At 41.0% G+C, this 21,818-nt stretch overlaps 1 protein-coding gene across 2 annotated transcripts in view; it reads left to right on the top strand.

Annotated features, from left to right (window-relative positions):
* LOC126426925 (zinc finger protein ZFP2-like) overlaps positions 1–21,818 on the top strand; it is a 211,505-nt gene that overhangs the window by 189,313 nt on the left and 374 nt on the right. The gene's annotated exons all lie outside the window — the stretch shown is intronic.

Raw genomic sequence — 21,818 nt, 5'->3', positions numbered from 1 at the left:
AGTGATTAACATATTTCTACTTTGGAATTCACTGGCATGATCCTGGAGTACCATATAAAGATATAGTGACGTCACTTCTATTATTCAACCACACAGATACCATCATCTATGTGAAGAGGAAAGAGAAGATCACATGGATACGTCGAATATTCAAGTTTGCTGCTATTCAAGACCTGAAAGTCTACAGGTGTCCTGCTCTCCGTCGACTCAAGACACAGAAGAAAATGTGTGAAAAATAGTGTTGTGTCTGCGTATGAAAATGTAAAATATCTGTTTTTTGTGAAAAATTTTCATCTCAAAGTCTGCATATGATTTCTCTTAACCCCTTTTTCCACTTTGATAGTATACAGTTTTACTCAGATACTATGTCTATAGTTTTCTTCATGCATAGGAGATATAATTTTAGACATGTTTGCTGTATGTATGTGGAAGCAGACACAGTTACGTGCCACCTGCACCCATAACCCAGTATGTACAGCACGACAGGCATATCCCATGCAACCATTCTATACATTTTGTTATCTTACATGTTAAACTTCACCTTCATCTTCAGAACTAATGTAATTTGTGTCCTGCATGTCTTTTATATATACAACGAAATAGGGGATAGTTTTTTTTTTAAATAACAATGAAGATATATATAGTAACGAATTTTTCATTTGTTCAGTTCACACACAAACAATTTGATTTTTGAGAGACAGTTCAGTTCTTGAGATACAGTTCAGTTCTTGAGGTATAGGTCATTTCTGGAGGTACAGTTCAGTTCTTGAGACACAGTTTGGCTCTGATACTTCAGTGCAGAGAGACTTTTAACTTACATGCTAGTACTAATAACTAGGAAAAAAACCCTCCCAGCAACAACAGTTTTTGAGAATATTTCTACAATTTGCCAGTAGCAATGGATGTGAATATTCACAATTTCCCAGATATATAAATCTATGGTAAAAACTAACACAGGGGAACTTTTTCACTGCAACTAAATTCCACAGTCCCATAGCAGATGTTTTACAAAAATTGTGATGGACTGTGAGCTATATATACTTAACAACTATCCATTCTTGGACAGTTACTGGCAGGCGAAACTTAAAAACTATTCTATTTGCGTGATGCATTACACATAGAGTTTATATAAATAAATATTTAGGTGGCACCTTCCAATGTGTGATATGCATACATTTTTGATTACAGATATAAAAACTCCGCAATTGGCAATACATTCACCTCATCTTTCATAAGGCCAATAATCTTCTTTTTCTGTAGAACAATACCATAAGGATTGTGGGCTTTGTATGAGAATATGCCGTATTCGTTACCATGGCACCTAATTACCTCATCAGGATCACAGTTCTTCATCCAATAGATGAAGCTACCTGTATCTATATAAAGTAACTTTGGATCTGCGAAATAAGTTTTCCCTAACTCATAATGAAAGTGGAACATGAGGAATATGGATAAGTCCAGTACACACATCTGCATGTAAATAATTTTCATACGCTCCACTGCAGTCTTCCCCATCTTCACAGCAGAAAAGCTCTCATTGAATATGGCAACCCACTTAAATTCGGTTCCGCAATGCGTTCTCTTACGGCATAACGCCCATCCAATTAAGTTTCAATCAAAATTTCACGACGATCTCTCAAATTCTCCATTGTTTTGCCAAAAATTGAATTATTCATTAATTTATAAAAGTCCTTCTTAAGGGCACACATCATGGAAGCTCTCTGTCTTGTATTCAAATGAATATACTCTTTCAGCCAGGTAGAATGCTTGAAGGAGGTAGCCTGAGTGATTCTAACCAGCTCCATCCCCAAGCTTAGACACTGCTGGAATTGTAATAGTAAATAATATATTTCTCCTCATTTCCCAGTGTTGTCATCAGTTTTGGGGTGGAGCATCCTCGCAGAGTTAGCTGCTCTGGACACAGTGGCAAAGCAGATTGTGCATCATTCAGACTAATAGGGTATGTGAGTTCTGCCTCCACCCCGTATCCTACATCAGCAGCAGCTGCCATACTGCCCTTGATTTTTCCAACTAATCCTCTGCATTTGTCTGGACACCTATTGCAACTCGCCAATTGGCAGTGATCGCTGCATGGCATGCCTGCATAAGATTTTACATCCAGGTACATGATGTAATTCGATTCAAAGGATGCATTGAACCTGTCACCCATCTGTGAGCTATTTTCCTTGGTGTGCCTTTGGACACATTAGCAAACTCCCCCATGAATCTCTCACTCAAAGAAAAGAAACATGTTGGAACCAGTCAATAATTTGATGCTGCGCTTCGTTTCCTGATGCACTGCGACCCAATACAACCCAGGTGCCATCTGACAAAGGGAGGGATACAGAGAATGTGTGGTCATGCATAGACTATGAAGTTTCTCGAAAACATCTGCAACCAAGCTCACGTCCTGTATCCAGGTAAATCTGTGTATACTGTCCTAAAGTGGAGATGCTGAATTCCCATCAGATATTCATGGTATGTTCATAATCTGCATCCATTATGGCACCGACTGTTACATTGCTGGAGAACGCACTTAAGATATGTAGCCTGGTTTCGTTGAATTTTGCCCTGATATCCAGATAATTGTGTGGGAAAACCCCCTTCCTAGCCACAGGTTGAAACTTTTCCTCATAGGGAAAAGCAGCTCTAGTGATATGCATATCCTCCTGAGGTTGAGTTTTAACAAGTTTCTGGAGTGGTCTCTGCATAAAACGAAGCGAGTCAAGGAAGCAGGGTGTGAGTCTTGCCATCATTCGTTTGGAGAATGAAATATAGTTCTCGACACTCTCAGGCAGGACACCGAAATAATTTTTCTCCCAGCCATTTCAGCCAAGTACTCAACAAGAAAGTGAGTGCATACCCGCTTAAATTATGGTATCTGCCTTGGTCACTGGTACTTCAAATTCCTCATCTTGTGAGCTCCGCCACGGAACTTCCCTGTAAGATGACAGTGGTCCCTATGAGGAGTTTCTGTTTTTCTACCTAACGGCAGCCCACAAACTTGACAGTCAACCATGTTATTGTACAAATCTTCATTTTCCTTAGATTTCGTCATGGGAACATTGTCATGGTAAAGCTTATCAAACTCCTATGAAAGTTTTAAGAATCATAAAAGAAGGTTGTATACCTGGAAGAATCCTGGAGATACTAAAAGGTATCAGATAGATTATATAATGGTAAGACAGAGATTTAGGAACCAGGTTTTAAACTGTAAGACATTTCCAGGGGCAGATGTTGATTCTGACCACAATCTATTGGTTATAAACTGCAGATTGAAACTGAAGGAACTGCAAAAAGGTGGGAATTTAAGGAGATGGGACCTGGATAAACTGAAAGAACCAGAGGTTGTAGAGAGTTTCAGGGAGAGCATAAGGGAACAATTGACAGGAATGGGGGAAAGAAATACAGTAGAAGAAGAATGGGTAGCTCTGAGGGATGAAGTAGTGAAGGCAGCAGAGGATCAAGTAGGATGTAAAAGACGAGGGCTAATAGAAATCCTTGGGTAACAGAAGAAATATTGAATTTAATTGATGAAAGGAGAAAATATAAAAATGCAGTAAATGAAGCAGGCAAAAAGGAATACAAACGTCTCAAAAATGATATCGACAGGAAGTGCAAAATGGCTAAGCAGGGATGGCTAGAGGACAAATGTAAGGATGTAGAGGCTTATCTCACTGGGGGTAAGATAGATACTGCCTATAGGAAAATTAAAGAGACCCTTGGAGAGAAGAGAACCACTTGTATGAATATCAAGAGCTCAGATGGCAACCCAGTTCCAAGCAAAGAAGGGAAGGCAGAAAGGTGGAAGGAGTATATAGAGGGTTTATACAAGGGCGATGTACTTGAGGACAGTATTATGGAAATGGAAGAGGATGTAGATGAAGACGAAATGGGAGATAAGAAACTGCATGAAGAGTTTGACAGAGCACTGAAAGACCTGAGTCGAAACAAGGCCCCGGGAGTGGATAACATTCCATTAGAACTACTGATGGCCTCGGGAGAGCCAGTCATGACAAAACTCTACCATCTGGTGAGCACGATGTATGAGACAGGCGAAATACCCTCAGACTTCAAGAAGAATATAATAATTCCAATCCCAAAGAAAGCAGGTGTTGACAGATGTGAAAATTACCGAACTATCAGTTTAATAAGTCACAGCTGCAAAATACTAACGCGAATTCTTTACACACGAATGGAAAAACTGGTAGAAGCCCACCTCGGGGTAGATCAGTTTGGATTCCGTAGAAATGTTGGAACACGTGAGGCAATACTGACCTTACGACTTATCTTAGAAGAAAGATTAAGAAAAGGCAAACCTACGTTTCTAGCATTTGTAGACTTAGAGAAAACTTTTGACAATGTTAACTGGAATACTCTCTTTCAAATTCTAAAGGTGGCAGGGGTAAAATACAGGGAGCGAAAGTCTATTTACAATTTGTACAGAAACCAGATGGCAGTTATAAGAGTCGAGGGACATGAAAGGGAAGCAGTGGTTGGGAAGGGAGTAAGACAGGGTTGTAGCCTCTCCCCGATGTTATTCAATCTGTATATTGAGCAAGCAGTAAAGGAAACAAAAGAAAAATTCGGAGTAGGTATTAAAATTCATGGAGAAGAAGTAAAAACTTTGAGGTTCGCCGATGAAATTGTGATTCTGTCAGAGACGGCAAAGGACTTGGAAGAGCAGTTGAATGGAATGGACAGTGTCTTGAAAGGAGGATATAAGATGAACATCAACAAAAGCAAAACGAGGATAATGGAATGTAGTCAAATTAAGTCGGGTGATGCTGAGGGAATTAGATTAGGAAATGAGACACTTAAAGTAGTAAAGGAGTTTTGCTATTTAGGGAATAAAATAACTGAGGATGGTCGAAGTAGAGAGGATATAAAATGTAGACTGGCAATGGCAAGGAAAGCGTTTCTCAAGAAGAGAAATTTGTTAACATCGAGTATAGATTTAAGTGTCAGGAAGTCGTTTCTGAAAGTATTTGTATGGAGTGTAGCCATGTATGGAAGTGAAACATTGACGATAACTAGTATGGACAAGAAGAGAATAGAAGCTTTCGAAATGTGGTGCTACAGAAGAATGCTGAAGATAAGGTGGGTAGATCACGTAACTAATGAGGAGGTATTGAATAGGATTGGGGAGAAGAGAAGTTTGTGGCACAACTTGACTAGAAGAAGGGATCGGTTGGTAGGACATGTTTTGAGGCATCAAGGGATCACAAATTAAGCATTGGAGGGCAGCGTGGAGGGTAAAAATTGTAGAGGGAGACCAAGAGATGAATACACTAAGCAGATTCAGAAGGGTGTAGGTTGCAGTAGGTACTGGGAGATGAAGAAGCTTGCACAGGATAGAGTAGCATGGAGAGCTGCATCAAACCAGTCTCAGGACTGAAGACCACAACAACAATGAAAGTTTTTCTAGCTCAGTGAGAAGCCAACTGCAGGATTGTCCCTGACATAAGATTTCTGGTGGTTTAGACTTGAAACATAGGACCATACCATTTGAAACACAGAACATATGATACATGTTTTTCTGTAAATGCAGTATCTGAGGCTGGAGGGTCACTTGCACAGCGTGTCACAGGAGCAAGGAGGCATTCAAAGTTGGGATATATCAGAAACAGACATCACTCCTGATGGTTGGCATTCCTGTTTTCCTCAGTAAGCACAGTAACACCAACAGGGTCCTTGGAAGCACAATCTACAAGATGCTTGCTAAATACTCGCTTCTCGAAAAGGCATTGAGGCACCTTATGCAAATATGTTTTGTACCCCTATTTTCTTTACCCTTATTTTTACTCATCTGGAGACGAAAAAATGGGACATGTCTTTGATCCAAACAAAATGATAATTGCGTTTCTCCTTAGTTTTCTCGTCATAGAATAAGACCATGTTTACATGCATCCTAAAAGTGGTTCAAATGGCTCTAAACACTATGGGACTTAACATCTGAGGTCACCAGTTCCCTAGACTTAGAACTACTTAAACCTAACTAACCTAAGGACATCACACACATCCATGCCCGAGGCTGGGTTCGCACCTGCGACAGTAGCAGCAGCGCTGTTCCGCACTGAATCACCTACTACCGCTCGGCCACAGCGGTCAGCGGTCGGCACATGCACCTTAGAATCAGTGGCAAATTGTGATAAATGGAGGAGGCTGATGGCTATACACCTGTTCTGCTCATCTGGCGTGCATTTCTCCAAGCCATAAACATGAACCGATATTCCAGTATTCTGAGCCTCAAATTTAGGTGTGTTCTCGATCTTAATGGGGAACTCGATAACATCAAAATTAGGCCCTCCAGGGATAGTATTTTTACGCAAATGGTATCTATCTGTACACTACAGACCTTTTGTATAATTTCTTTTGCAAGCCAGGATTGACCATTCAAAACCAGGCTTTTTCATTTTTGACATTAATGCATGCCTTCTTATGTGCTATATCTTTAGGTAACTCAGTACAGCTAGACTCTCCTTTAACTCTATCATAGACATGTATATGGAAGTCCTGTGGCTGAGTGTTTTAGCTGACCCCATAACTTCCATCCTGAAAAACTGGGCCAGTATAGCTCACAACGGGGTCTCACGAAGTCACTCAGTGATTGATATGCTCGGCGTTATCACAGCATTATCCTCCCAAAGATAATGAAGACTTGTGCCTTCAACTCCAGAGGCAACATTGGCGGGTGGGGGGTTGCGACAGTTTGATCCATTTCATGGTAGGATACTGCAGATCTGCAGATCATTAACACCCTTAAGGAACTCCGTTTCCACGACGGTAAGGCACGCTCCTAGAAATCCGACAAGGCTGCGGCGCCCTCCTGCCGAATTCTCGATGCTAGTGAAGGAGATTCGCACCTCAATGGTGTCCGCAATCACCGAGTATTCTAATCGTGGTATGGTGTTACTACTCTGATTTTCTTCAGTAAAAGAACATTGCTACTACTAATAGTATAAGTAGGTGATGACGGTGTCCACCACATTGCCAAAAGTGGTTACAGCAAGGTTTTCAGGGGTATGTGCCAAGCCACACACCTTTCGTTGACGCTGATTTTGGAGAGGATAAGATGATGGAGTAGGAGATGTTGCTACTGGGTCAGGCCAGTGAGAGCAGCCTGGCTGTGGTGATGGCTCTCGCTGCTGCTACTGCTGATCTTGTTGTTGCAGACCTGACCCGCTAGCCTGACAGGTGGAAGGCCGTTGCTCTTGCTGATTTCCTATCCAGGAACTCCAGAGCAAAGGTGGCGCTGGGGCTACACCGAGAGCAGGCTGAGCGATGGCCGCAGCTGCGGCAGCTTCCCGCACCACGACTATACAGTAAACCACACCGTTATGCAGGGTGGCTTGTGTGCTGGGTTTGACTGGTCATATCCGTGAGGCTTGTGTACTTATTAAATGAACCTGTAACGAAATGCACCGCTCTTATTTCTATCTCCTCCATTTCCTCTATCAGTCCTGTCTGGTATGGATCCCAGATCGACGAGCAAATACTAAAGTATTTGTCGAAAGCGTGAGCTACTTCCTTTGCTGATGGGCTAGATTTTCTGAGCTTTCTTCCAATGAATCTCAGTCTGGCATCTGCCTTACTCGCGATTAATCTGTGGTCGTTTCAATCCAACTCGCTCTGTATGCATGCTCCTGGATATTTTATGGAGGTAGCAATTATGTGGTCGTAAAGTGAAGGGCCTTTCTGTCTATGTAATGAGGAATACACTTACATTCAAAACTGCATTCGGTTGTAGCTTTTGCCGTATTTCCAATGTCTCAACAAATAGTATAATTATAGCAAATTGACAATTGTTAACAGAAAACTAGCTACGAGTGAGTACTTTAACACAGCATTCAGATAAATGATAAATATACTATAGGACAGACAGTTCGTTTGCTAAGTGATCTAAAAGACAACTGCCTTGCATTAGACATGTAACATTACAAAATTGAAAATATAAAATAAGTAATCTGAGTTCCAACAAATAATGTTTCTTCTCAAGAAAGTCAGTTGTATTTCCGTAGTTTACACAGGACATCAACTACAATAAACTAATTTTAATTCTATATTTTTATGAAAATGAACGACGTCGGGTCTATAAGCCCACTGTTATGCGAACAAGGGTTAACTACTGCTGTCTGGCACTGACCATCAGGAAGTCATAACGTTTCTGTGTCAACTATAAACGACACCGTGTCCTGGATTCTGGCTGCAACAATGCGGAAGGAAGTTGAAGTGGAAGCAGGCACGTGGTTGAGGGTTGCTACAGCTGGATTTGGCATTTTCCTAACCGAGGACGCTGGAAACAGCTGATGATGTCGTACATACGACACGGTCTATGGCTGTGACCCATAGCATTACACTTCTTTCCCCATAGGAAGAAGTGGCCCTCGATATTCCTGTCTGTGAACCAACTGCAACATAAGCTCTGGCGTATTCACTGTAATCTAATAACTTGCTAAAAACCAAACTAAACTAAACTCCGCCCGAAAAGGCCCCTATGGGGGGGGGGGGAGGGGGAGATGGTCAGCACACTGCTCTCCTGGGCATATGTCAGCTTTCTAGATGGGAGCCGCTACTTCTCAGTCAAGTAGCTCCTCAGTTTGCCTCACGAGGGCTGAGTGCACCCTGCTTGCCAACAGCGCTCGGCAGACAAGACAGTCACCCATCCATGTGCTAGCCCAGCCCAATAGCGCTTAACTTTGGTGACCTGAAAGAAACTGGTGTTACCACTGCAGCAAGGCCGTTGGAAATAACTACTACCCATGAATAATGACTATAAAGTAGAATACACTTACCTTGCTGTAAATTCTTCTTTAACCTATGGGGGACCAAACTGACCTCTGTGAATTGACTGGTATGTTCACTACCATACTGTTGGCGATACTGGCCAGAATAAACTTAATAGCGTGTGTGTGCTGTCATATCGCACCTTAGCAAATCAGGACAGTTTACCTATCCACCGTAAAACTGCCTTGGTTGCATTCTCTAGACGTCGTGAATGGAGAATCTATCCAAAAAATACACAAGCTATAATTATATCCACTCTTTTAGTGATTCCGATTTACCCAGTGGCCCCACTTACCCAGTGGCCTCACTTCACCTTTGCTTAAGAAAGGTAATGCAGAAGTCATAGGAAATTACTGGCCCATTTCCCTGCTGTCACCATTCTCAAAAATAATAGAAGCAAGTATGAAATACAGACTAATGAAGTACCTGAATAAATACAATCTTTTATGCGAATCACAGTTTGGTTTCCAAAGTGGCAAAAATACAGAGTCAGCCATAGTAGAATTCACAAACTGATGCTCTTGACAAAGATGAGTGTGTCACAGGCATACTTTTCGATCTTACTAAGGCCTTTGATACAGTCGACCACAAGGTCCTATTAAATAAATTAAAAGCATTAGGAATAAGATGGGTACCTAAGGACTGGTTTCGACCATACCTGGCAGATAGGGTACAAAGAGCAGAGATAATACATACTTCAAATAGGTCTAAATATCTAGTAAAACACTTATCAGAACGAAAACACATTAATATAGGGGTTCCGCAAGGTAGTGTATTAGGACTAACAGTGACTTTTCCCAGTAGTGTTACTCCTGGCGAAAAAATTCTCTTTGCTGATGACAACAATATCATTGTCACTGAGTAAACAAGAAAACTCCTTGCAGAGAAAGCAAATGAATCCCTCAAGGAAGTTTACAATTGCTCAAAAAGCAATAAAGTGACATTGAACATAAAGAAAACTAATGCCATGAATTTCAGTTTGAAGAGGGAAAATGAGAATGTTAAATTGAACTTACATGGCATCTCTATAGACTGTGTAAAAAATTCAAAATTTCTAGGAATAAATATTGATTCTCAGTTGAAGTGGGGTGAACAAATCAAGGTACTTGCAAGCAGGATGTCATCAGCATGTTATACCCTTAGAATCCTATCATCAGTGTGTAACATGCAGTGTCATTTAGTTACATATTATTCATATGTACACTCAATTCTTAGCTATGGCATTCTTTTGTAGGGGAACAAATGCACAAAATATGAACACAGTTTTCAAACTCCAGAAAAGAGCCATAAGAATCATAACTAAAAGTGGTAGTAAAGCCCATTGTAAAGATCTGTTCAAAACGCTGGGGATTTTAACTGCTTCGTGTGAATACATTTACCAGTCAGTTGTTCACATCAAAAATAACATTGGTAATTACTGCACAAACAGTTCTGTTCAAAAAATGGCTCTGGACACTATGGGACTTAACATCTACGGTCATCAGTCACCCAGAACTTAGAACTACTTAAACCTAACTAACCTACAGACATCACACAACACCCAGTCATCACGAGGTAGAGAAAATTCCTGACCCCGCTGGGAATCGAACCCGGGAACCCGGCCGCGGGAAACGAGAACGCTACTGCACAACCACGAACTATGGACAACAGTTCTCTCCATGACCATGGAACAAGAGCTAGACTCACCTTACATTTGCCAAGAAAAAATAAACATAAAACTCAAAACAGCATCTTCTACCAAGGAATGACACTGTACAATAAATTACCAAAATACATAAAAGAAATTGCAAAAATACACTTATTTAAAAGGGTAGCTAAAAAGTACCTGTTATGCAATACATTTTATGTGTTGAATGACTACTTCTATAAAACAAAGTAGGGGTTTGGTAAAGAAAAATGTTAGACAAATAAATAATAATAGTGATTATAAAACATCCAACATTCCATGTAACACCATTGCACTATGCTTTTTTCCTTCTTTTCTCTTTTTCTAGAAAAAATCGTACCCTCAAGATATGCACTGCACAGTAGTAACACCTCTTCCTTCTGAGCTCAACATCTCACTCATTATAGAAGGATGCTGACTCAGTTTTTCTGGCTAGCAAATGGGAAGTTGTGGTACAGAAAACGGCCCAGAGATCACCTGTGTGTGTGTGTGTGTGTGTGTGTGTGTGTGTGTGTGTGTGTGTGTGTGTGTGTGTAGTGAGTGAAGTGTTATGAAACAATGTGTGTATTGTGTGTGCAGTGACTGATAGTGAGATATGAGTGAACAGTGAGCCATTACATTATTTAATAAGTTGTTTGTAAAAAAAGTATTGTATACCAGGAATAAATCTAATGATTGTCCCTAACTAGATGTCTGTAAATGTATGTGTATACGAATTAGCTTATTTTAAATTTCACTAAACTCTTAAATACTGTGACATGTCCTATATCCTTGTAAAAAGAGATCTAGGGATGAGTAAAGCTACTACTACTAACACTACTAACAGCTCTCCATTATTAATGGCCTAGCTACAGGTCCCACATATGGTTCACCTATGTTGCCCAGTAATACTTTTGCTTTGTTGGCTAATTTTGATGGGTCAGCCAGAGATCCATTATCGCGAACATTGTTCCTCGAGGGACATAGAGCGGTTGAACCCTTTTGCGACTGCTAGGGCCGAATTCCTGCTGAGAAGGCCAATGTATGCATGCCTGTAACCTATAAGAAATTCCTTAATATCTGACCAATGCGTTTCTAGCTACAAGGTTTTAAGGTGACCAGCCCCCAAAACTCGGACATCTTCTGTTCCTCGATGCAGAGGCAGTTCCTGAGAAACTGCACGTATTTTGTTGCACTCCTCGCGTTTTGCAACACCTGATACGCGAGTTGTGTACAATAATTCGTCCCATTTCAGATTATATATGTTTGTATCATGAGACTTTGTAGATTAGGAACTCAAATTACTGTTACTTGGCTGGGCATGTCGTTTTCTTTTTGGCATGGTCACGAGAGTTGTTGAGAAACTGCAAGTACTTTGTTACAGTGTTTGTTTTCTGAAATATCTGATAGTTCAGTTCCACAGGATAATTATGCCATTCAGGTTACACAGGGTGATTTTTTTCACCGTACACAAACTCTAGGGATTGATGGATGAGAGGATATGGAACAAAAGAGTTCTAATAAACTTATGTCCGGAAATGCAGGGCTTCCATGTTAGAGACCATTTATTCCATTACGTTGCTACAGAGACTGCGGCTCACTATGCGCTGTACCATGCAGCCACAGTTACAGTGTGCGTGGTTTTCTCTTTGAGAGTGGTACTGCTGGGATTTTCTCTGCCTCGTGATGACTGGGTGTTGTGTGATGTCCTTACGTTAGTTAGGTTTAAGTAGTTCTAAGTTCTAGGGGACTGATGACCGTAGATGTTAAGTCCTATAGTGCTCAGAGCCAAATTGAGTGGTACTGTATTCCATATGTCTTGTCCTAGTGCCCCCTCCTGCCATGGTAATTGTTGTCAGAAAAATGTCAAGCCAACGATTTTCTGTCACCCTCATATTATGCATACTTCTTTGTTGTTTATGTGCCTCAAAATATATAAATGTGTCGAAGTATATATATATATATATATATATATATATATATATATATATATATAAAGCGTCAAAACAACTACTAACCTATAGAAATCGTTTTATATAAGCAGCACATTTATTGTAGCAGGAAAAAGAAAGGAATCAGCAGAAAAATTCACAGAAAATGTGAATATGTTCCTCTTTGCAAGACTCTGACAGAAAGGTGGGCAACAAGCTACCTCAATTCTTATTTCATCTTACTAACGAAAAATTGTGGCATACAAACACATTCACACTTTTTGTGCTGAAAGAGAGTATCAGGGAAAGGAGAGAGAGACAAAGGGAAACAATGTAAGTGAGAGTGGAGATAATGGCAGTGGAATATACTGCATGTCAGTGGGAGAAAAAGAAGACAGTGGCAGACTGACGAATATAGGCAGTGGCTGTGTGAGAGACATGCTGCGTATGAAGGCTTTACTGTGAGATAGATTGGATAAAATTATTTAAAATGTTTTGTGTTAAAACAGCATGAATAAGTTCACTTGCCAAAATTCTTGTTGAAGTAGACGGAAAGAAGATTGGGGCAGCTGGTTTCGCACTTGCCTGTCAGAGTATTTTACAGACGAATATATTCCTCTTTTTGTGTTCTGACAAAAACATTTTTCCACTGATAGAAAAGGTGTGAGTGTAAAAGTATTCAAGGCAATAAACCATTTAAAAAAAATGATATCCTATGCCCATGACTTTTAAGCCATCTGCAGTTACCGAATTTGGGAAAACGTTATAACAAGGAATAATAGAAAAGTCACAAAGTGAATATTGTAATCAACTATTAGTGTTTAGAAAACCCAATGAGGGATTCAGTTAATTTCAGATGTAAAGATTTCGGATACAAAGACTATAAATCAAAACAATGGAAATGAATAAGGACAAGTCCCTTCCTACAGAAGAATTAGTGGCCTATGTAAATGATGTGATATATATCAGTAGTATAGATCTTACTACCAGTTATTGGTAAGTGCCTCCATCCTTAGTCACAACCATACCCAGCTTTTATTTTCAAAGGACGATCTCATCAATTTAGTGTTACCCTTTGGTTTAAATGTGCCAGTACCAGTGTTCATGTGAGCCTTAAATTTGGGATTAGGCTATAAATTAGTGCAAGGTATTATTCTGTATATTGGTGATTTGCTTATTATGTCTGAAATATCGTCAATTAATACAGCTTTATTGAAAGAGGTATTTGATAATTTTAAACAAGTACACGTTGCAATGAACCTATCTAAATCTCTCTTTAGCATAAACTTTTTGTATACATAATAGATTCTAGAGAAATCTGAGGTAATGCCCAGAAGGAGGAGGCAATTGCTTAATGCCCATACCTAGGGAGCAAAAAGCAAATAGTTAATATCTCACGAGATTTCTATGAATGAATCAAATCAATAATCCTCTATTATGCAGTTTTTGATACAGAGATCTTACTAGCAATGGAGTGACAAGGACAGGAAAATTTTTGCCCAAATCAGGGAGAACCTTGCACTGGACAAAATTGTTACACTATAGCAATCTGGACGAAATATTGAGGGTTTCAATTAATGCTTAGGATTATGAATTAGCACATGAAGCCTTCCTGGAAGATTTAAGCAATGCACAGAATAACATCTGTAGCATAGCTTTTGCCACTCAAATACTAAATGAAGGTGACCTTAATTGTTCAACGACTGAGAAAGAGGCACTTGCAGTTACCTAGAACTTTAAATTATTTAAGGATCTTCAAGCTGGCAATAAAGCTGTAGTGAATACTGATCACTAAACTCTTACCTTCTTAAGGAATAGTGAACTAATTCACAATATACAGGGTTATTACAAATGATTGAAGCGATTTCACAGCTCTACAATAACTTTATTATTTGAGATATTTTCACAATGCTTTGCACACACATACAAAAGCTCAAAAAGTTTTTTTAGGCATTCACAAATGTTCGATATGTGCCCCTTTAGTGATTCGGCAGACATCAAGCCGATAATCAAGTTCCTCCCACACTCGGCGCAGTATGTCCCCATCAATGAGTTCGAAAGCATCGTTGATGCGAGCTCGCAGTTCTGGCACGTTTCTTGGTAGAGGAAGTTTAAACACTGAATCTTTCACATAACCACACAGAAAGAAATCGCATGGGGTTAAGTCGGGAGAGCGTGGAGGCCATGACATGAATTGCTGATCATGATCTCCACCACGAGCGATCCATCGGTTTTCCAATCTCCTGTTTAAGAAATGCCGAACATCATGATGGAAGTGCTGTGGAGCACCATCCTGTTGAAAGATGAAGTCGGCGCTGTCGGTCTCCAGTTGTGGCATGAGCCAATTTTCCAGCATGTCCAGATACACGTGTCCTGTAACGTTTTTTTCGCAGAAGAAAAAGGGGCCGTAAACTTTAAACCGTGAGATTGCACAAAACACGTTAACTTTTGGTGAATTGCGAATTTGCTACACGAATGCGTGAGGATTCTCTACCGCCCAGATTCGCACATTGTGTCTGTTCACTTCACCATTAAGAAAAAATGTTGCTTCATCACTGAAAACAAGTTTCGCACTGAACGCATCCTCTTCCATGAGCTGTTGCAACCGCGCGGAAAATTCAAAGCGTTTCACTTTGTCATCGGGTGTCAGGGCTTGTAGCAATTGGAAACGGTAAGGCTTCTGCTTTAGCCTTTTCCGTAAGATTTTCCAAACCGTCGGCTGTGGTACGTTTAGCTCCCTGCTTGCTTTATTCGTCGACTTCCACTGGCTACGTGTTCATCCGTTTCTTCGCTCACTGCAGGCCGACCCGTTGATTTCCCCTTACAGAGACATCCAGAAGTTTTAAACTGCGCATACCATCGCCGAATGGAGTTAGCAGTTGGTGGATTTTTGTTGAACTTCGTCCTGAAGTGTCGTTGCACTGCTATGACTGACTGATGTGTGTGCATTTCAAGCACGACATACGTTTTCTCGGCTCCTGTCGCCATTTTGTCTCACTGCGCTCTCGAGCGCTCTGGCAGCAGAAACCTGAAGTGCGGCTTCAGCCGAACAAAACTTTATGAATTTTTCTACGTATCTGTAGTGTGTCGTGACCATATGTCAATGAATGGGGCTACAGTGAATTTATGAAATCGCTTCAATCATTTGTAATAGCCCTGTATTAATTAGATTAATGGAATTATACAGGAAGTTCAATAGAAATTCAATTTTGAAATGAAATACACTACAGGTATTAAGAATATTATGACTATCACATTACACAGATAACTATCGGTTTTAAGGAAGCCCAGAGCTTGCTTGTGCCAAGCACAAAGTTTAGAATATATTATATAAAGTGAGGTGACAATAACAGAGGTGTCAGGAAACTAGCTAAAATGATCATCAAGGAACAGATGACAAATCCTGTGTTGAATGAAGTTTAAATCTGTACCAGAAATCAGTTTAGCAAATTATAAGAAGAGTAATTGGTTACTCTACAAAGGCCTTGCTGTTACAATATCCAGGAAACGAAACTGCAGAGCAAATATATAAAGCCTGAAATGTGCTGGAGTATTGAGAAGTGTGGCAGACAAAATTACCCTGAAATACCTAAGAATCCTCCCAATCACCCGACTATCAGTGTCACAGACAAATGTAGAGGCATCTTTTGTATTTTTTTGGTTGTATACTGTTTGTTAATTTTAGCTGGGAAAGGGGTTTACTGTTTTGTAAATTTTTTACTTGCTAGATGACAGAAGCAAGACAAGGACATTGGATTTAATAAATTTCCAATATCTGGAATACATATTCTGCTCCCATCCAAGACTGTGCTATGTACATAGGTAGCTAATATGTGGAGGATAACGCCACTGCTGAGGAAAAGTACAGCTGGATCCAGTTTTGAGTTATTCCAGAAGAGCTGGTGTTAGGAGAGTAGGAACATTTACTATTTAAGAATGGTTGGGGAATTGCTAAGAGTCAGTAAATCTGAGAGTGAATGATATGAAGATCTGTATATCAATATGCAGTCACATAAATAGTATAAATCGTTCATGTGGTTATAGACCTGTAATGTCCTAGATGTAGTGGAAAAGATTACTAGATGAAGAGAGATGGATGGTTCGTAATAACTAATTTATTAAGTACTGGGGGAGTGTTGTGGGGGAGCAAACTCCGAAATAATACTTCTATGAGAGCAATTTGCCAATGCCTGTGATGCTATTTTGTTAGCAAGTATTGGTGTTAATCCAATAAGGTGTGCTGTTCTTTTAGGATTTCTGATTAAAGCATACACATACACACTCGCATAGAGTTACGAATAAATTAGTAAGCCCTATGTAACTTGACATACACACACCTGTGTACACACCTGATATTGGTATTTGAATGCAAGGCATTGTGTTTTCTAGAATGTATATCCAATGAGTACCTTCAGTTTGTTCCTTCAGAATACAGTTTTGTGATTAAGTTTGAAGGGAGTAGTTGAAATAGAAGATTCATTTTCTTTGTAACACAAAGATTTGTTATTCTTAATGCCAATAAGCGGATCTCACTGTTTTCCAAATACATCACCTACAGAAACTAATAATAGTATGCCCTATTTACTGCTAAGGATGTATAATTGAAAGAAAGGTTATATTTTGATTGCAATTCTTGCAGACAAACCGTTTAGTTGAAGAATATTGTAAATCTCAAAAATATCTTTTAACTTGAAGAGAGAACATACATATGTCAGCACTGCAGATAGTGTATTGGGATTTGTACATAACACACTTAACATGAGCACATAACCTGTGAAGCGCTGTTAAATGTTTACAGAACAACTAGAATTCCATTTCTATAATAATGTGTTACATAATGGAGCTATGCAAACTGCTCGTTTAGTGCGCATTATTCTTCAAAGCTGTATAGAACCAAAATTAGAATTATTATTACAATTAGAAAATAAAGGAAACATAATGAATACCAATACAGCATGAATTTCCGTGACATTTACAGGGAAATTAGAAACTGTCGTAATCATCAAAATGTTCACAAACATAGATCAAATGTGACGTATTATCTTGTGCATGATGTTCATGGGACTCCAAATGGGACATCTTCGTTTGTTCATATTCTGTAATGAAGCTAAAGCTCTGAGCAATTAGTAACAAGATGGAAACCATTGAGCATATACTGTGCAGTTAACTACAACAAGTTTTGTTAAGGAATAGTATTTTTCTGTGTATGTAAACCGTTTCATGAGATTAGGATCATATTAGTGTTTAAATATTCCCATTAATCAATAAACAAACAAAAATGGACATTTTAAGAGCATACTTAGCGGAGATATGTTAATTAAATTCAGTTTCAACAGACAAAGATTTCAGCTCCATAACACCCTCAAAACTGGAGTACGCTCGGCTTTGAGGGACGATATGTAGTGTTTCAGTGTATTAGCCGAAACATCGACGTCTTTTCCTGCCTGAACGACGCAGGTAAGTAGCAATTAGTTGTTGGAACGTATATTCTTAGGTGGTCATCAGTGTATTAAAGAAATGTGCTTCTTTCTGTTTTGAAATGAGCAGCACTCGAGTTCGTGACAGCATGGCCCTCTCACATGCCGCTGTGCAGGTCACCAAAAAGAGTCAGCCGACACCGGCGAATGAAAGATTTTCACGATCGTGTTGTGAAGAACGTTAATGTCTGTCATTACGCTGGGGTGGAAAGGTCATGGGACAGCGATATGCACGTATACAGGCGGCAGTAGTATTGCATACACAAGGCCTCAAAGTGCAGTGGATTGGCGGAGCTATAATTCGTACTCTGGAAAGTTCCATTATGATTATGGCTGCACGACAGGAATTGACAGTCCTTCAACCTGAAATAGTAGTTGGAGCTGGGAAATGCCATTCCGGAAATGGTTGGGAAATTCAGTATTCTGAGAACCACAGTGTCAAGAGTGTGCCGAGGAAACCAAATTTCAGGCATTACCTCTTAGCACGTACAGTGCATCGGCTCACGACCTTTACTTAGCGACCGAGAGCAGCTGCGTTTGCGTAGAGTCGTTAGTGCCAACAGACAAGCAACAATGCGTGATATAACCACAGAAATCAATGTGGGACGTATGACGAACGTATCCACAAGGACAGTGCGGCGAAATTTGGCGCTCATGGGCTTTGGCAGCAGGCGACTGGCCCTAGTGGCTTTGCTAACAGTACGATATCGTCTGCAGTTCCTCTTCTGGGTGCGTGGCCAAATGGGTTGGACCCATGACGACTGGTCAGATGAGTCCCGAATTCAGCTGGTAAGACCTGATGGTAGGGTCCGAGTGTGGCGCGGACCTCACGAAGCCATAAACCCAAGTTGGCAACAGGGCACTGTGCAAGCTGGTGGTTGCTGCATAGTGATGTGTCCAGTGTTTACCTGGAGTGTATAGGGTCCTGGTTGTGTTCGGGCGCTTGGAGATCTTTTGCAGCCGTTCATGGACTTCACGTCCACAGACAACGATGGAGTTTTTATGGATTGAAATGTGCGGATATGGCCAGGCCACAGTTATTTGAAATTGGTTTGAAGACAATCCTGCACAATTCGAGCGATGATTTAGTCACCCAGTTCGCCTGATACGAATCCTGTTGACATTTATGGGATGTAATCGAGAGGTCAGTATGTGCACAAAATCTTGCACTGGCAACACCTTCGCAATTATGGGCAGCTACAGAGCCAGCATGGCTCTGTATCTCTACTGGGGACTTGGAACGACTCGTTGAGTACATGCCACATTGAGGTGCTACGTTATGCTGGGAAGAAGAAAGTTCGACACGACATTAGGAGGTATGCCATGATGTTTGTCACCTCAATGTCTATGGAAACGAAATAATTTCTTAAATGAAACAAGTAAAATATCCTTGTTATGTGTGAGTTTTTAATAAGTTATCGTCACGTTTTTGCTGAGTTCTTATGAAGTTATTTTATGTATAGTGAAAATATTTTCATAAATAAATCACGAAGAAAAAGAAGTATTAAATGAATTAAAAAAAATAATTTTGAGCTGAATTTTTATCAATCCAGAAACCTCCTGTAGGCCCACCCGGTTAGCAGCGCTGTCTCACTCGCTGCTTTTTGATCGGGAAGGCGGTTTTCCACATATCTCGGCGAATGCGGTCTGTTTCCCCTAATTCCGCCTCAGTTACACTGTGTCCCGGTGATTGCTGCACAAACACTGTTTCCACGTACGCATACATCATAATTATTCTGCCATGTAAACATTTAGGGCTACACTCGTCTGGTATGAGACGTTCCCGGGGAGGGCGGGGGAGGAACGGGGGGGTCGGGGGAGGGGGCTCCCCAGAACCACATAAAAACCCCGGGTTCGGTGTGGGGCGGCGGAGTGGTGGGTGGACGGTTGTGGCCTGTTTTGGGGTTGTGAACCACAAAGGGCTACAGCAGGACGAAGCCTCTCCATCGTTTCTAGGTTCCCGGTTTAATACAATATCGCCTGCTGTACAATCAATGAGCGTCGTGTACTCTACTAATATGCTGTGGTTGCGAAGAAAGCAGATACTTTGAAAGTGATGTGCTACCCGTTAGGAAAAGTGTTAAGAAAATAATTGGAAAGAGTATTTTTTGCTTCTAAAGACTTTAGTCGACTGTAGATATTCCGACGAGATTTTGTCCAACTGTAACGACCATTTGAAGTCTCTATTTTTAAAGGTACAGAGAAATCTTGCAATTCTCCTCTGAATAGTATAGCGAGTGTGCGCCAAGATAGAAGTTAATTGAAATATAAAAGTTCCAGTTATAAGAAACATCGAGTGAAGGGGGAAGATTGGTACTGTGAAGCTGGTAGTGGTGCTACTGCCGACACTGCGTGTATGTGACATATTATCATAATGAACTCATCCACTGCAACTGAAGAATATTTTACCACAGAATTTTGTAGCGAAACTGCAGTTTCTAACACCTTGACCTTTATGAATTCTTTGACCGACCTTCAACCGGATTCCATAGACTCTGAGGGCAGTAGCACACGAACAGTCGACGTTCCCACACACCAGCTAATGACAATCTGTCTCTTTGCCGAAGTCGCCTATAGGTACGTCAGTGAGTTTCCCCACTTGCGACCCTTACCGTATCTACACTGAAGGGCCAAAGCAACCGGTACGCGTGCCTCATATCGTGTAGGCCTCCTAGGAGCACGCAGAAGTGGCGCAACACGACATGGCATGGACTCGACTAATGTCTGAAGTAGTGCTGGAGGGAACTGACACCATGAACCTGCAGCGCTGTCCATAAATCCGAAAGAGTACGAGGGGGTGGAGAGCTCCTCTGAACAGCACGTTCCAAGGCATCGCAGATATGATCCATAATGTTCATGTGTGGGGAGTTTGGTGGCCAGCGGTAGTGTTTAAACTCAAAAGAGTGTTCCTCTAGCCACTGTGCAGCAATTCCGGAAATGTGGGGTATCGCCTTGCCCTGATGGAATTGCTAAGTCCGTCGGAATGCACAATGGACATGAATGGATGCAGGTGATCGGACCAGACGCTTATGTGTCACCTGTCAGAGTCGTATCTACAGACACTAGCGGTCCCATATCGCTCCAACTGCACACGCCCCACACCATTACAGAGACTCGACCAGCTTCAACGGTCCCTTGCTGGCATGCAGGGTCCATGGATTCATGAGGTTGTCTCCATAAATGTACATGTCCATCCGCTCAATATAATTTGAAACGAAATTCGTCCTACCAGGCAACATGTTTGCAGTCATTAACAGTCCAATGTCGGTCTTGATGGGCCCATACGAGGCGAAAAGCTTGGTGTGATGCAGTCATCAAGGGTACACAAGTGTGCCTTCGGCTCTGAAAATCATATCGATGATGTTTCGTTGGATAGTTCACACGGTGACCCTTATTGGTGGCCCAGCATTGAAATCTGCAGGAATCTGTGGAAGAGTTGCTCTTCTGTCAAGCTGAACGATTCTCTTCAGTCGCCATTGATCCCCTTCTTACAGGACGATTTTCCGTCCGCAATGATGTAGGAGATTTGATGTTTTACCGGATTCGTGATATTCACGGTACACTCGTGAATTGGTCGTACGGGAAAATCCCCACATCAGCGCTACCTCGAAGATGCTGTGTCCCACAGCTTGTGCGCCGACCATAACAACCCGCTGAAAGTCACTAAAATCTTGATAACGCGCCATTGTAGCAGCAGTAACCGATCTAACAACTGCGCGAGACACTTTTGTCATATACAGGCGTTGCAGACCGCAGCGCTGTATTCGGCCTGTTTACGTATCTGTGTATTTGAATATGAATGCCTATACCAGTTTGTTTGGCGCTTCAGTGTAGAAAGATTGCCCGTTCTCCTCTACTCCGTTTGTACGCGCTCCTCAGCGAGTGACGTTCTCACAGCGTCTTCTGGTAGCATTGAATCCCGCGCTGGCCGTTGTCGTGATGTTTCGGCTCAGCGGTGTGTTATCCACATGGTATGTT

Source organism: Schistocerca serialis, chromosome 11 (assembly GCF_023864345.2).
Source record: "Schistocerca serialis cubense isolate TAMUIC-IGC-003099 chromosome 11, iqSchSeri2.2, whole genome shotgun sequence".
In the NCBI taxonomy this organism is placed as follows: Eukaryota; Metazoa; Arthropoda; class Insecta; order Orthoptera; family Acrididae; genus Schistocerca; species Schistocerca serialis.
Note: the sequence above shows the minus strand (reverse complement) of the source record. Positions and strands in the feature narration are given on the sequence as shown.